At 39.2% G+C, this 18,107-nt stretch overlaps 1 protein-coding gene across 4 annotated transcripts in view; it reads left to right on the forward strand.

The window, feature by feature from the left end:
- Nucleotides 1-1,027: 1,027 nt before the first annotated feature.
- The window catches only part of TMEM200A (transmembrane protein 200A), a 201,458-nt gene continuing 184,378 nt past the window's right edge, over nucleotides 1,028-18,107 (forward strand). Inside the window, exons 1-2 of one of the 4 annotated variants that reach the window (XM_073673212.1) lie at nucleotides 1,028-1,234; nucleotides 1,758-2,083. The gene's annotated coding sequence lies outside the window, so the exon portion shown is untranslated. The remainder of the gene's footprint in view (nucleotides 1,235-1,757; nucleotides 2,084-18,107) is intronic. The other 3 variants (XM_073673211.1, XM_073673213.1, XM_073673210.1) reach the window with 3 other exon arrangements.

Raw genomic sequence — 18,107 nt, forward strand, 5'->3', positions numbered from 1 at the left:
AATCATAAAGCAATATGCCATCACTTTTTAAGATAGGACATACATATTGATGACTCATCCCTAGAATCGGTCATCAATATGAGATTGGTGTGAGTCCAACACACATCACCCCCACAATCAGCTGATATCAGTAACAGTTCACCAAAACATATTACTTAATATGGATATATTTTTATCCCCCTATATCATCACCTTAATATATTGCTTAAAACCCATTATCTACCAATGTCCTTTTTTTGGGACTAAGATTTTCTAATTAGGTCCAATTAGGTCAAAAAAAAACAAAAAATGAAAATTGCTAATTTGGCAAGTAATGGGTTAAGGAGTAAACTCACATGTTGCAGACTTTTCTGTGATTGTACTTTCCTTTTTATATTTGTGAAATTGGCTATTTCTGCAGCAAGTGCATAGATCCCTGCTGTCACAGAAACGTCTGCCGTACATCTGCCAGGTGTGAATTTGCCCCAATAATATCAGATAAATTCCTGCTTGCTCCTAAAGGACTCTGTGTTATCTATGGAGATGTGTAATGCACATATCCACAACACACACTTAAATACATTACGCAGGTTCCATATCTATATTGGTTACCTTGGCAACAGATATCATTAAAGGATTAATTAAGGATCTTTACGGGATATGTTTTCCCCTGTAGGTTAAGAAAATGTAACTATTGTCCTTACAGTACAGCCACTATTAGTGCTTGTATTAGAAAAACAAGAACACAGCTAAACAATTGTATCACAGTTGTTTTTATTTAAAGATAAATATTTAAATAGAATTCTATTTTACATTAACCCTTGAAGAGTCCATGTTAATTAAGCTGGCCAAGTGTTCAGCTTGTCAATGTCATGACATTTCTCTGGCCCCCTATTCATTACATGGACTACTGACCACCATCCCTGAAGCTTTGTCATATATCATCATATGTCACATAGTGGTTCTTTTCCAATTTCTAGGAAATAGAGCAGCACATCTTTGTTTTATCTTGGTGTGGGTGCCAGCTGCCCCCTCCTCTACTGCTGCTCCTCCTATCAGTCCCTCTCCACCCCCTCACTCTTCCTAGTGATAGCAGAGCAATGATCAGTAGCAGGGATGAGCAGCAGGGAGAAGAAAGCTGCAAACTGTACAACAGGGGGATCCATGGATGGGAAGGTCTGCTCCACCTGCAGCAGGCACTGAGGACAGCTGGGGGCTGCACATGCTTGGGGACTCAGCCACAGCAATAGCTAAGGTGAGTTGGGGACACTTTTGGAATTGTACCAGGTATTGTCTGAGGAAAAGCCTAACAAAGAGTAAAGTTAAAGAACAAGCCCATTGTTTCATTTGCCATTGCTTACATGAGATAGCATCTCTCTATAGGATTCCATAGTAGTATATAATTGGGGATCAAGTGTGTAAAATGTCATTTCTACATCATGCTTCATGCTAGATACATGGCACAGAAATGTCTCCACCATCAGTATTCAGAGAAATGTGGCACAATGACTCAACTTTGTTTATGCAAAACTTTTCCCTTTACGTTTATGGATGATGAGGGTATCACTACTGTCACTCCCGTCCTCTATGTATTTGCCGTTATGAATTCTGCACATATTTGGGGTCACTTTTCTGTATGAGTGTTGGATGCTGCTCTGCACACCTAGTAAAGTTGTGATATGTGAGAGTTTATACTATTTTATAGAACTGAGAAGAAAGTGACACTGCTTGTCAGATTGTCTTTATTTAGATCTGATTTCCTGTTTTCTGTCCCTAAGGAACACACTCCTTTTCTGGAGATAATCATATGAACTGCAGGCTCTTCTTGTTAACCCTTACTAGGAAGATACATCTGGATGGTTGTCAACTCAAAGATCTGCACTTGTAAAGGTGACTACTGGATCATGGAGAATGAATGTTCCACAAGGATGCATCCCAGCTGAAAGCACAGTCAGGAGGCTCAGCCTTGGCAACTACTTGCTGGATTCTATGCCTGCTAGAAACACATGTCAGGGCTCAGCCGAGGAAGTCACCATCCAGCCTCCCACCTCCATGAGGCCAGAGAGGACAAGCTGAGGGAAGGGTGCCTTGTCACTCTGCTCAGGTGAGACCAATGCCCCAGACTGGGAGGTCAGGGGATGTGACAATCTGTCATTATATGACTAGCTAATTAAGTGCTACAACATATCTCCAGAAAACACATGAGACAGCTTGTCAGGCTTTATTCTGTGGTCACATATTCAATTACTTACAAGTGAAAAATGTTATTTCACTGAGCATTTCATGAGATTGAGAGGCGTATACAGATATCGCCCCCATCAGCACTTTCTGTATCCATCAGCACGTGAGCAGGAGGTCAGCTCAGTTCAATTTATTTTCCATCCTATTCCTAGTAGGAATTGTCAGTGGGGAATTGGTACCTGCCTGCTATGTTCATACACAATGGAGTAACCTGGCTGCAAATGATCTATCGTTGAATCTTCAGTATCTATCTATCTATCTATCTCTCATATCTATCTATCTATCTATCTATCTATCTATCTATCTATCTATCTATCTATCTATCTATCTATCTATCTATCTATCTCTCATATCTATCTATCTATCTATCTATCTATCTATCTATCTATCTATCTATCTATCATCTATGTATCTATCTATATATCTATCTACAGTATATATCATCTATGTATCTATCTATCTATCATCTATGTATCTATCCCTCTATCTATCTATCTATCTATCTATCTATCTATCTATCATCTATGTATCTATCCCTCTATCTATCTATCTATCTGTCCCACATATATCTATCATCTATCTATCCATATATCTATCATCTAGGTATCTATAAATCTATTTTATCACATATCTATCTTATCACATACCTATCTATCTTTTAACGCTCTATCACTATATCTATTCCATATCTATCTTATTTATCAATCTATGATTGGTGTAATATCACTCTATCAATCTTTAATTTTATACAAAAATAATGGAACAGTTTCACAACTGCATATACTCGGTGCCAAGCTTCGAAATAATGTCAAATTGTTGTGCAACACAGAATATAAAAAGAGAGGCAGCACTCCAGAAACAATGCAAATAAAGTGTGGACTTTATTCACCCCAGTGGCAACGTTTTGCTTCACAGAACCGTTTTCAAGACTTGAAATGTTGCCACTGGGCTGAATAAAGTCCACACTTTATTTGCATTGTTTCTGGAGTGCTGCCTCTCTTTTTATAATCTATCTATCTATCTATCTATCTATCTATCTATCTATCTATCTATCTATCTATCTATCTATCTATATCACCTGTAGATACAAGGAATACCTGGGTGGATAAGCATAACTACAATAAAGTAATGTAATCTTACACTGTGTGAAAATTCGTACTGTATGTATATGTTGTGTCGCTGTTATTCCAGACATAAATGAGTAATTCACTGCCTTCAAACCCATTAGTGGTTCTCCCAGGTATAATGGTATGAAATAATAATGTGCTATATATAGATCACTGGATATGTGAGTAGTGGTGTATTAAGGGAATTGCACATTACAGCTTTCTGACCACAGATGCCAACAATTCATTATTTGGGGCAGAAGGTTACACTGATAGTGTGTGGTGAAGGTTAAATATATTACTTTATTGCTTATCTCCTAGTGACAGAACATTGGCCCGCTGTCAGTATATGATTTATTGGATACTCAATCGAGGGGTAATCACAATTCTTAGAGCAGAAATATGTTCTATAATATTTCCTTTTGTATATTTTAGATAGGAGTTACATTTGAAGTACATCAGTAACAAGTGGGGCAATAGACATTTTGTGCTTATTTTTAGCCATGTCGAATACGTAGCTGTATAAAATCTAGGTCCAACGCTGCCAGTATTACAATAATACAATTATTATAGGAGAAGCAAAGAAAGAGCTAATCCCCCAGGAAACACAGGAATTACTATAATGATACAGTACTGTATATGGGGTTCGCCGTACGTATAATGAAGGCTCTGTTATTTACTTGAGATGAAACAATTCATTTTTGAATGACTTTAATGACATACAGGAGGTACACAGGCACCTTCTAATAGTTGTATACCAATAATTTATGGGGTTTACCTCCAGACACAAAAATCTTATCTACAGTATATACTTTGTTAACAAAAATGTGCATATCATTGTATATCATAATCCTGCCTTTAACACTTGTAGAGAAGTCTACCACACTCTCTCTGGGGGACCTTTCAGTTGATACAAGAAATAATTTTTGGGCAGTTTGGAGACTGTCGGACTCCCAGTATTTCATTTCAGGAGTTATATTGCTATTTAAATTAGTATGATTGTAAATTATAATTCAATTTGCAAATTCTTTTGGATTAATTACCAGATATATCAAGTGAACCCCAGACTTAGACTAGATACAGGTGATAACTTTCTCCATCAACTTCTTAAGCATACGGGAAAGCGAGTTACTAACCTAACCTAATTTACTGCTTTGGACAGTAATTGTTAATTTATTATGCTAATCTTTTTGGTGTTTGATTTGTATCACTTTGTTTTACGACATGGCTTTGTACTGTTAATGGGATATATATAGTGAGGGGTCCAGCATCATTGAAGGGGAAGTCAAATTGCTCCCCATGATGTCCTTGGTTACACAGTCTTTTCCGCATGCCCCTTTCTCTTACACAGACAGACCCTTCTGATACAGACTTCTCTTTATGCCTCCATCCCACAAACTGTCCATCCTCCATGTAGACTGCGCCCTTCACATAGGCTATTACCCTCCACACAGACTGCTTCCCACTCCACAGAGGAACAACCAAACATTTCCTCTTCAGCCTCCTATTTCCTCCATTGATTACAGTAAAGAGTGCGGAGAGGGGACAGAACTGTTCATCCAGTCATACAGAGAATCGTGTGACAGAGAGCTTCATCAGCACTCTGTTTTATATTTAAAGGTGGTGTTAAGTCTTAAAGGTGTTGTCCAGTACTAGCAAAACCCCTTCTTGAACTAAATGTTTGGCCCCAATAAAATAAAAAAGCCCATATTCATGTCCCATGCTGGTGCCACCCCAGCAGTGCCAGCACTCGTGGTCCCAGAGCTGTGATGCGGTGTAATGACACGTGATGCCCACGCCCAATCAGCCCTAGCATCACTGTCTCTGCCTTTGGACAAATCGAACATGAAGAGTAAGTCCAGACAACAACTGATCCCGGACTTCCTCTTCATGTTCAATTCGACAGGAGACGCGGACAGTAACACCAGCACCGGGCACCACGTGACATTCCCCAACATCACAGTCCCGGGACCACAAGTGCTGACACCGCTGGAACGGCGCCAGCACCTGAGGTGAGTATAAGCTTTTTTATTTTATTGGGCCTAAACATTTAGTTAAAGAAGGGGTTGTCCTAGTAGTACTGTATGTGCCTGCAGACTTGTGAAACGTCACATCGCATGCACTGTGCGCTGTAAGTATTCTCCGGTGCTGGTGCCAGGTGCAGTGCGTGCATGACTGCAGGTATGTGATGTCCATGACTGCAAGTATTTGATTTGCATGTATGCGGTCATATGCAGACTAGATGGGCACGGTTTTGCTCAATGTAAGTGTATTCAGTGATGCTGAATACAGTCTAGTTGGAATGTATCCATGAGTTTGCACATTGAATACTTGTGGTCACATGACCGTCTGCTCCCGGTACTTACAGTGACTGCAGACTTGTAGCTTAAGACCAGACAACCTTTCCCTGAGTTGGGGGCAGTCTTTAAGCTATGCTGTCTTTGTAGGGGAAACAGTAATAGGAGTGGCCTGTTGCACTTCTTCCATGCTGTTGTAAGCCCTATAGCTATGCCACCTCCAGAAAGTAATGATATGAAGTTTGCTGAGATTTGCCTGGAAATGGAGTACAGTGCACAGGATACAGGTGCTATGCCCATGGCTATATTACTGATCCATACAGTACAACCTTTTAGTTGAATAAAACTGCAAAGGGAAACCCATAGGCTTCTATGGGATCATTTTGTACATTTGTACCTATTGTCTTTTAGTAGGGAACCAGCAGAAAAAAAATCATGTTGTGCTGTATTGTAGAACTATGTACTCAGCATACAGCTCCCAATGAAATATCATACAGTACATTGGCATATAGTGACTGCAACGCCTCACTATTTGCCAGTGTTGAGCATCCAGTGCGTGGCTCATCCTCATGTGCCAGGCCAAGGTAAGCAAACCACTGGACCGGTCTTCTATAGTTAATCTACTGGTCCATAGAGCTTCAAATTTAGAAACAGTACATTTGAAATTATTTTAAGGTTTCATTCTTACAGATAATTTTCCTGTACTTTTTTTGTAGTATTTTGATTGCCATTTTATCATTACAGCACGGGATCACAGATGATTCATTCTTTGAATTAAAACATTGTTTAAAAACAGGCAATGAAATGTTTTATCTCACAAAAAGAATCAGCTGCGATCCTGTCCTGTCTGTATACTCTTTTGCTTCCTCCCCTGCCCAGGAGCTGTGGTATAATCAGACCATGTTCCTGTACGGTCAGACACAGCCATTACACAGTACACAGCAGGGGAACATTTATAAGATTATCTCAGCACAGGAACATTTTATTTAAACACATCGAATTGTGGAACTTATTATTATTCCAAGATCTATTGATTAAAATGAATTTTTTTTTGTGGGAAAACCTCTTTAATGTTTTGACTGATCATCCTCAATCCTCATTCTCTTCTCTGTCTCCAAGTTCCAACATTCATTGGGAACAACTGCTATCCAGTGCTAACAGCTAGGACGCTAGGTGATGTGATGAAGCAGTGCTAATTGTGAACACTGTGGACAGCACAGAGACTCTACTGCTGCTCTTGGTGAATGTTGGAACTTGGGATCAAAATGGAGAGTGAAGATTGATGCTCCACACTCAAAACAATACAGGAGGATTCTGTGTATAATTATTGTATGCTGACGTGCTTCCTCTTGATTAAAATAATAAACTGAGCTGTCACGTTCCCCGCTCCATCAGTTCCTCTCACAGCTATTACCATCTTTGTTGACATGACAAGCAGCAGCGGTGGATGTGACCGTTGCAGCTAATCACTGGGTACAGCGTGGATGATAATGTAAACGACATGAGCCTCTGAGCCCAATGTTTGGCTGCAGCGGTCACAGACACTATTGTTGTGATGTCACCACTGCAGCTTGTCAACAAAGATGGTAGCAGGGACAAAAAGATTTTACTGGAGTGGGGGGATGGTGAATAGTAGCTCTTTTATTATTTTCAAAAAAGGGAAGCACATTAGCTTAAAATACTTATACATGGTATACCCCTTTAAGGACCAAATATACACACATATATATATACAGTCAGATAGCAATAGTGTTCCGCTAGCATTTATTATTCATGTACATAAAAAACACTGCTCGGCATTGAAACGTATTATACATCTGAACATAGAGTTTTCGGCACAGCTGTCTGTAGCATTTTCATTTTAAATAGCTGTATACTTTAATTGTCATTCATTTATTTAAATGACAAATTACGTGATTGCTGTGTAATTTGGTAGACAGCCCATTGCATGGTACATAGCAGCAATATCTAGGTGATACTTGATGCTTCACAAAGTAGAGCTGTGCTATTTTTGTCACTAAATCAATTTAATTTTGTGGCGATGGTTGAATAGAACAGTTTTGTTAACTAGAAAATCTGTGATTGAATAGGAGCCATGTCATATAATTAAAAGCAGCACAGTATATGCAAGCAAGGAGCATCCTCCTCTCCTATTCACCATAAGTCCGATATCCAGAGCATTTAGTAAAACTCGGTAACACAAGTGCTTGTTATCTGTAGTCAAGTTCTACATTCCCTTTCAAGCCTTGAGCCCAGATTATCGAGTGGTGCTTTGGATGAATACTTCTTATCTCTTATTCGTGAAAGCATGGATTCAGAAGTACCAAAACCTAAACACTTCTTGAAAAGTCAGTGAAGTACCTGATCTTTCATGTTACACTCATTTTTTTCCCATAAATTATTTTTCTCTGGATCTGAAATACTTTGCATTTGTAAAAACATGATTATGGATTGAACGGCTTTATTAAAGAAGTTGTCCGGGATTTGAAAACAGTTTTTCCTTTTGCCTTGAAGCAGTGCCACTTTTGATCATAGTCAGTGGCCTGGATTTGCCTCGTCCTGTTCACTAAAATATGGATACCTTGCAATACTGAAAAGAAAGTAAACCTTATTTTTCCAAGACTTTACCTCTTTAAACCATGATTTAATATATTTCTATTTCTACTTATATTTAATTTTGAAGACATACAGTATGATGCTCTTGGCCCTCAAGTATAGTATAATTAGTCACAAATTGCCAAAGGCAAATAGAGGTCCCCTAACTGAAGACCCTGAACTAAAACATAACTTTTATTTTAAGCTATTAATAGCGGAATAATTGCACTATCTTATTAAAATAACATCATGCAATGAATAGGGAAAACCAGTGTGGAATGTAAAGCCTAATTGTGATGCTAATCACTACTCATGGACTAGCCGTGAGACAGACTGGTCAAGGGGTCCAGGGATTAAAAGTTAGGAAGGTACGTCAAAGACAAAGAGATAAGAGAAACGAATAGTCAGGGCAAACTCTGGGGCCTGGTAACTAAGGTCAGAGTGCGTCAAAGGCAAAAGGGGTTGTATAAATGGAAAGTCAAAAGGCAAATCCAAGGTCCGGCAACAAAAGATCAGAATAAAGGGAACAGATTAAACACACCACTGAGCTGATACTACAGTTGGCAATGACCTTTCATTGCTAGCCAGTTAAATAGCCCTGCAATTATCTGGAAAGGAAAACACCTGAAGGAAACCCAAGTACAACACTGACAGCCCAACATGCCCCTGCTATACTTATGGTGGCTGAGCTGTCACTCACAGCACTGACAGCCTGACATGCCCCTGCTCTCCATAGGGTGGCTGAGCTATCACTCACAGCACTGACAGCCTGACATGCCTCTGCTCTCCATAGGGTGGCTGAGCAGTCACTCACAGCACTGACAGCCTGACATGCCCCTGCTATGCATAGGGTGGCTGAGCTGTCACTCACAGCACTGACAGCCTGACATGCCCTTGTTCTCCATATGGTGGCTGAGCAGTCACTCACAGCACTGACAGCCTGACATGCCCCTGCTCTCCATAGGGTGGCTGAGCTGTCACTCACAGCACTGACAGGCTGACATCCTCCTGCTCTCCATAGGGTGACTGAGCTGTCACTCACAGCACTGACAGCCTGACATGCCCCTGCTCTCCATAGGGTGACTGAGCTGTCACTCACAGCACTGACAGCCTGACATCCTCCTGCTCTCCATAGGGTGACTGAGCTGTCACTCACAGCACAGACAGCCTGACATCCTCCTGCTCTCCATAGGGTGGCTGAGCTGTCACTCACAGCACTGACAGCCTGACATGCCGCTGCTCTCCATAAGGTGGCATATTTCATTACATGCCATATTATGTGGGTATTTGCCCCTAAAAGCATTGTTTCTATGGAAGTTCATGAAACAGAGTCATAATCAGAATTTTCTCATAGGTAATGGGAAGGTTAAATACAATAATTAGAAATATTTGTCTGGACTCAGTTTTTTGAAAACTGCTCTTTACACCTATTTTCCTACTTCTCCTTTGTATCTATCTGAATACCATTGAAAGGGCTGCAAGGGAACAGTTTTAGGTATGTATCCCATACCCACCACCCTTCCCATTGCAAACACCCTTGACTTGAAATGCGTTAAGTGATGTTCACTTGCAGTGGCCTCCACCAGAAAAAGATCATGCTATTTTAGAGGAACATAGAAGCACAATTCCAAAACGTGTTCTTTACAGTAGTTTAACACAAAAGAATAGCAGACTCAAACTGTGTTATTCTCTCCTGTAAAATGTTATACCCAGTCTTCTTTTTTTCTATAAATCTCAGTGTAGGACCAAATAAATAACTAATGCAGACAATTTCAAAATTATATATTTATATTCATTTGTATGCTGACTTGTGAAGGCACAGGTTTTCTTTTGTATGAAAGCCAGAAAGTATTATAACTGAGTCTAAATATTTAGGCTGAGTGCCCACGTAGCATTTTTCAAGCTTTTATGCTGCGGAATTTCCGCAGCGTAAACGCTTGTTAAACGCTAGGTAATCCGCACCCCATGGTCCCCAAGGGGATTCCGCATGTTCTATGCACATGCTGCGGATTTTTTTTTTTTTTGCGGTAACGCAGCGGAACTCCCGCCATTGACTTGCATTGAAACTCATAGAAACCGCGACTGTACATTTCTACAAGCGGCTTCTATGCGTTTCTGTGTGCGGATGGTACCCAGTTCTGGAGGAGAGGAGACTCTCCTCCAGACCTGGGTACCATTGTACCTGTAAAAAAAGAATAAAATAACAAATAAAGTTATATTCACCTGTCCGGCGGCTTCTCTCTGAATGCCGGCATCGCTTGAGGACCTGCGGTGACGTCACAGTCATGTGACCGCAGGCCCTTCACCGCTCTGTCTCGCGATATGCCGGCAGCTGGGAACCAGACAGGAACGAGCGCTGCAGCCACGCCGGGGCCTCGGGGGTGAGTATAGCTTTATTGGTTTTAATTTTTACGGTTCACACTGTATAAATCCATGCTGTTTGCATGGATTTATACAGTGTGACCTAGTTGTCAAGCACTTTCCAAGTGATGCTATCGCCTGGAAAGCGCTTGTCAATCTGCATGCGGAAACGCATGTGAATCCGCATGTGGATCCGCATGTATTCTGCAGGAAAAACGCATGCACAATCTGCATGCGTTTTTTCTGCCAGGGAGATGCAGAAATGCTGCAGAAATTTTCTGCTTCATTTCTGCATCGTGGGCACATAGCCTTATACATGTTTTTAAATTAACTAAACTCTGGTCTTGAACAATTACCAATCAGGAACTCATAAACAAATATGGTTACATTGGTTACATTGAGTGGTGGATAATATTGTAGTTTTTCCTAGATTATTAGTTAAGAATATTAAGCTATGGAAACATTTATCTGAGGAAGGCATATATAGTAGTTCAGATATTGAATTTTCTGTGATTTTTTTAATTGATGGACTCTTCTTTATCATAGATTAAAAATATACTATTTTATCATAGGGAAAAGACCCCTCTCACAAAACAAAAAGCATCTGCACTTGTTTGAATGCTTTTTCTCCTTCACTGCAGTGCCCAATAAATAAAGATAAACCATAAATGTAAAATCTCGGAAAAACCCTTTGATCTAAAATCTCTGAATATTAATAATTAATCCCTTAAAGGGGTTCTCACATGTTGTTAAATATGTATAGTTAGGTAGAAAGCATGAAAATAGGCACGTTTGCAAATAACTTGCTTTTTTATCTAGTTTCGTTCTGCTGTTGTGAGAAGTTTTATCTTACAGCTTGTCTCCAAGAAGACCAACCACTAAAACCTAGCCGAATATGTGCAGTAGTTACAGTCCAGGAGATGAGTTAACTACTAAGATCCCAGTCAGCGCTTTCCAGCCCATTGATTTCTATAAAGCAGTTATCTGCTCTCTTCTACCTCCCTATCAACTCCTGACTGAGCTACTTTTATCTGTCCTGCTTATTCACCATCCCCAGCATTGTCAGTTTTCAGAGAAATTCTTCTAATCATTCCTCTCACTTTCCTGAGACGTGTGCTTGTTCAAATTACCTGTTATTTGACAGTGTACACTTTTGAACAATGACAGTAGCAAAAGGAAATTTACTGGAACTGTCACTCAAGGAAGAGTGCCTGCACCCCCACAACCAGGAAGTAGGGAGATTGCAGATATGTGAGCTGCTCAAGAGGGCTACTTTAGAATTTGAGAATATTCCTTTAATTATAAAATAAAAATTAAATTGATTTTGAACTTTAGGCTTATACATAATATCCTGTACTGGACTGTGACAAATTTGTGGAAAAACTATTTATCAAATTATAAGTTATCTATTAACATTCCACACTGTCTTTAAAGGGTTCTCGACTACCATTTATTAATGTACTTACGTTTTGGCAAAATGACAAATGGCACATACTTACATTCCAGATGAATGGAGCTCCTCTGTACTCTGTATTGTGTCTCCCACTTTTCTCCTGGCTTCTTCTTCCAGAAAGGGGGTCAGGTGACATCTGCAGCCAATCAACAGTCACATTACATTTGAGCGGGAAGAAACATTGGCACCACTGTTTGCCGGCTCAGCCAAAATTTGACTGCTGCAGCCACTTAGCTTAAGTATGTGTTATTTGTTATTTAGCCACCCGCATGGTCCCATTAGTACACTAATAAATTGTGGTGGATATCCCTTTTAATGAAGATAATAAAGCTTGATTTACAAATTCAGCATACTATTGGAAGGGTAACTTGATGGAGAAAAAGAACAACTAACTATTGTTTCCTAACATTTTAGAATCAGCTGCATCTAGTCACATCCAACTGAAGTGCCATAAGCACAACCTCCCATGTAGGTTGTTCGATGCTTAAAAGTTTTAAAATTGGTTTTCAGGATTTTAAGTATGTTTTAGTATTCCTAAAATAGGATAATTCCAGAGTACATACTCTACCAATGGCATGGTTTTCTACTAATACTGCACTTCGCTTCATGTTTATTTGCAGCATTACATTCAATTTATTCTGATGTTGACCATGCGGCAGTGATTAGCTGCCTCAATCACATGCTTATGTCGTCACCGCTGCTGCACAACAAGGATTGGGGGCTGACAGGTGTCACTGTACAAAATCAAGAAGGTACACTAAGTACAGCGTATATTGCAATTTATTTTGCTTTCAAGATTTAGGCAAACTAAAGTACAGTATATGTATAAATCCTGAAAATCCCCTGAAAGTCAAGTTTTATATAGTTTTTATGCTAAGTTTCTGTATTATATTATTAGTAGCATTGTGATGGGATAAAAAAATATTAATACCTGTAGTAGACACAAATTTTTCTCCTTTTTGAGCTGTTCACTAAAATGTATTTTTATTTGTGTCTTTTGATTTATTATGTAATCTTGCTTAGATCATAAACGGCAGACTCTTGCAGGTGGTTGCATAAAGCACATTTATAAATCTTTTTACCTTAGTTTAACTTTCATTTATTCATATTTTTTTAATTACTGTATATTTTAAATTTTCATTTTTTGTCTTAATATGTAATAAAATAATATTCAGTTTTAAATTCACATGACCTTAGATTAGCAACCTTCTAATTTATTCGCTGTTATCAAAGTAGAGGATGTGTTGGAGAAAAATATTTTCAGTTATATAAAAAAAATATATTATTATTATGTATGATCTGTTTGATTCGAATTTTGAAAAACTTGCGATATTGATTTTATGATGCATTTGATTTCAAGCATTCTTAACTAATATGTTATTGGCTGCTGTAAGCCGAGATGTCAACCGGGGAAAGCCAATAACAGGGTCATTCTTTTTGAGTGTTTCCCTTAATAAACGGGATTGGTAAAATGTATTTAGCCCTCCAACAATAATATCAAACCCCAGACCACTAAATATACTTAAAAATTTTATAGCAAAAATTTCAGTCAACAGACTAGACCCCAACTAAATTTCAGACCTCAAACCAAATTCCGCTATTAAAATCAGACTCTGTTCCAGGCAGATAAATTAATTACATTGCTACATATTAGGTAATGGCACAGTGTGGCATCAGGACCAAGTGCCATTGGCAACCAGAACTGAATCAGGGCAAAAAAATGTTTTAAATAATAGAAATGTTAATAGTTCTTTGTTTATCAATGTGCAACGTGAATGAACAAAAGAGAAATCTAAATCAAATAAATATTTGGTGTGACCACCTTCTGCATCAGCATCAGTTCTTCTAGGCACACAGTTTTTGCAGGAACTTGGCAGGGAGGTTATTCCAAACATCTTGGAGAACTAACCACAGATCTTCTGTGGATGTAAGCTTTTGCAAATCCTTCTGTCTCTTCATGTAATGCCAGACAGATGTGAACATTTTGCAGTCAGGACGCTGTGGGGGCCATGTCATCATTTCCAGAAATCCTTGATCTAATTTGCTGAAGTTAGTTCTAGATCACATTGGCTGTGTGTATGGGGTCATTATCCTGCTGCAGAGTAAATTTAGAGTCAATCAGTCCCATCCCTGGTCGAATTGCACAAAGTATCTTCCTGTCTTTCTTAGCATTAAGGACACCATTAATTCCGATCAAATCCTCAAATACCGTTGTTGAAATGCAGCTCAAAACTTATAAGACACTTCCACCATGTTTCACTGTTGCCTGCAGACACTCATTATTCAACTGCTGTTCAAAAAATAAACTGTTTTCAAGTATTTCAAGTTTTATCTCATCGATCCAGATCACCTTCTGCAATTTTTCTACACCCCAGCTCCTATGTTTTTGTGCACTTGGTTTTGATTCTATGCCAAAGGTATGGTTTTTGTCTGAAAATCTTCTATAATGGCCACTTCTGGTGAGACTTCTCTGAACATTAGATGTGTGTTTCTAGGTTCCATTAGCTGTTGCCAGTTCTGAGCTGATGGCACTTCTGTACATCTATAATTTTTAAGAAAAGTAAGCATCATGTGTCTATCATCTGCTGCATGAAGTTTTCTTGGCCAACCATTGCATCCATGATCTCCCGTAGCCCATTTCTTGATGTACTCGATCCTGAGAAGTAAAGGCAGATAAATATTCTCCATGCAATTGCATGAGGGAGGTATCTTATTGGCTCCAAATTTTTTCTAAATCCTACCACACCTGTATAAAAATAAAATACATAATTTATTAGATATGTTTAAAACGTGTATTTCATCATGTTAAAAAACGTACATATATGTGTTCCAGGAAAGTATCAAACACGTTTGGACATATAGGGGTAAAATAAAAAATATGATCATATGGTCAATAAATAATAAATTCATGACTCACCCCAAAACACATGATAATTTCAAAAATAATCTAAGTTTAGACACTTTCATTAACGTGCATATGCAAGTAAATATCTAAATATCTAAACTTGATGGTAAATAGAGGTGAAACATGATCAGTAATATTGTAAATAGTTCTGCCAACATTCATCAAAGATGACTGCACCCCCATTTGCATTTTGCACACTACTTTCTCAAGGGGACCAAATTTCTTCTGCAGCAATATACCATCCTCTGATATACAGCTATATATAATAACTATTTTCAATGTAAAGAAGAACAATAAGTCCTGAAAGTGAGGGTATGTCTCTGAGTCTGAGTGGGATTGCATGGAGAGCCGTAAGGATTTTCCCCAAGCCTACAACCACAGAAGATATGTTCTCCAAAATATTTGGAACAACCTCTCTGCCAAATTCCTTTACAAACTGTGTGCAAGTGTACCTAAAAGAATTGATGCTTTGATGGTGGTTTGAAGCCAATGGCCGGTCACACCAAATATTGATTGATTTAGATTTATTTTCTGTTTATTCAGTTTGCACTTTGCTCATTGATAAAAGTAATTTAACACTATGATTTTTGAAAGCATTCTGACTTATACAATTTTTTCAACACCTGATTAAAAGCTTTGCACAGTACTGTCTATCTATCAATATGGAAAATGGTGGAACAGCACAGAAATACAAAAATGGAGGCTGCAAGGCCTCCAAAACAATAATCCAGGTGTAGTGATGTACAGTAAATAAGAAAAAGAGCTAGCAAGCCAAAAATACAAAAGAAAACAGTGGACTTTTAATTAGCCCATGTGGCAACGTTTCAAAAAGGTTCTCTAAACCAAAGTGTTGCCACATGAGCTAATTAAAAGTCCACTGTTTTCTTTTGTATTTTTGGAGTGCTGCCTATTTTTATTATAGCTACAGCAGCTTGCAAAAGTATTCACCCCCGCTTGGCTTTTTACCTGTTTTGTTGCAACCTGTGTTTACATATTTTTGTAACCCAATTTGTGTGTAACGCATTAGCACTAAACAGTCTAAGTTGGTGAAGTAAAGTAAGAAAAATATAGGCATAAATTAAATTTATGGGATCAAATAACTACGAATTGGAATGTGCATATGTATTCACCCCTTTTGCTATGAAGCCCTTAAAATTTCTAGTGCAAGCAATTACCTTGATAAGTCACATGCTTAGTGAAAGGAAGTCCACCTGTGTGCAATCTAAGTGTCAGATGGTCTGTCAGTTTATACACACCTTTTCTGAAAGACCACAGAGGCTACAACACCATTAAGAAAGAGACACCACTAAGCAAACAACACCATGAAGACCAAGGAGATCTCCAAACAAGTCAGGGACAAAGTTGTTGAGAAGTATAAGTTAGGGTTATATAAAAAAAAAAATCCCAATATCTGATGGTCCCTCAGAGCACCATCAAATCCATTATGATCAAATGGAAAGAACATTGTACCACAACAAATTTGCCAAGAGAGGGCTGTCAACCCAAACTCTCAGCCCATGCCTGGAGGGCATTAATCAGGGAGGTAGCACAGAGACCATAGGGAACCCTGAAGGAGCTGCAGAGTTCCCGAGCAGAGACTGAAGTATCTATTCACATGACCACAATAAGCCGTACACTCCATAGAGGTGGCCTTTATGGAAGAATGGGCAGAAAGAAAGCCTTTATTTACACACACATATTGTAAGGCTCATTTTGAGTTTGCCAAAAGACAATGTGGGAGACTCCCCAAATGTATGTAGGAAGGTGCTGTGGTCAGATGAGACCGAAAATGAACTTTTTGGCCACCCAGGTAAACACTATGTCGGGTGCCAAATCAACACTGCTCATCACCCCAAGAACACCATCCTCACAGTGAAACCAGGTGGCAGCATCATGCTATGGAGATGTTTTTCGACAGCAGGGACTAAATAGTCCGAGTTGAGGGAAAGGTGAATGGTGCAAAAGACAGGGACGTTCTTGAGCAAAACCTGTTTCAGTCTATCAGTGATTTGAGACTGGGACAGAGGTTCACCTTCCAACAAGACAATGACCCAAAGCATACTGCTAAAGCAACACTTATGTGGTTTAAGGGGAAACGTGTAAATGTTTTTGAGTGGCCTAGTCAAAGCCCAGATCTTAATTCAATTGAGAATATGTGGTCAGACTTGAAGATTGCTGTTCACCAGAGGAAAGAGGAAACCATCTAACTTGAAGGAACAGTTTTGCCTTGAGGAATGGGAAAAAATCCCAGTGGCAAGATGTGGAAAGCTCATAAAGACTTATCCAAAGCAACTGGCAGCTGTAATTGCCATAAAAGGAGGCTCTACAAAGTACTGTCTTTAGGGGGGATGAATAGTTATGCACATTGAAGTTTTCAGTTATTTTGTCCTAGTTGTTGTTTTCTTCACAATAATAAAAAAACAAAATGTTCACAGTTGTAGGCATGTTCTTTACATGAACTGATGAAACCCTCAAAAAATACCTGTGAAATTCCAGGTTTTGAGGTAGCAAAACACAAAAGTATGCAGAGGGGTGAATATTTTCGTAAGCCACTGTGTCTATCATTTATTAGAGATAAGCGGGACCAGGTCATACCAAGGATTGCTTGTGCTACTTTGAGCAGCTGCGTGGCCTCAATGTGCTACGATGGCCCACATTTTCTCCAGATTTGTCTCCTATCGAGTACATCTGGAATGTCCTTAGTCAGCAATTACTAAAGGAGCTGTCCTCAGTGGATCTTGATGATTTTTATGTGCTCAAGGGCATTCAGAGTGGGAGGACATTGCTCAAATAACTATTGATGACCTTATTCATAACCCACTTGGGTTAAAGTCCAGCTTCTTAGTCTTTTAGTAAAGACAATCCTGGAGGTCTGCACACCTCTACACAGAGCCATGTGTGAGACAAAAAGGCCCCATTTTACCATGTGAACCACACCCAGGGGTGCAGTATGTGGTCAGCCAGACCCGCCCATCTCTCCGGCTGCCCGAAAACCTGGCCCAGATATCTTACAAGCCTCTTAGTACTATGTGTACTAAAGCATCACTGCAGGTTTACATCACAGGACAAATACCTCTGTGATACATACCTCTCACCAACTATGTGTCCAACAGCCATCTTATAACAGTTGTGTTGACACCCTTGAAATTGTCCCAGAAAATGAAATGTTT

The sequence above is a fragment of the Phyllobates terribilis genome, unplaced genomic scaffold (assembly GCF_046119375.1).
Source record: "Phyllobates terribilis strain yellow unplaced genomic scaffold, ASM4611937v1 Scaffold_3__8_contigs__length_932513732, whole genome shotgun sequence".
Taxonomy (NCBI): Eukaryota; Metazoa; Chordata; class Amphibia; order Anura; family Dendrobatidae; genus Phyllobates; species Phyllobates terribilis.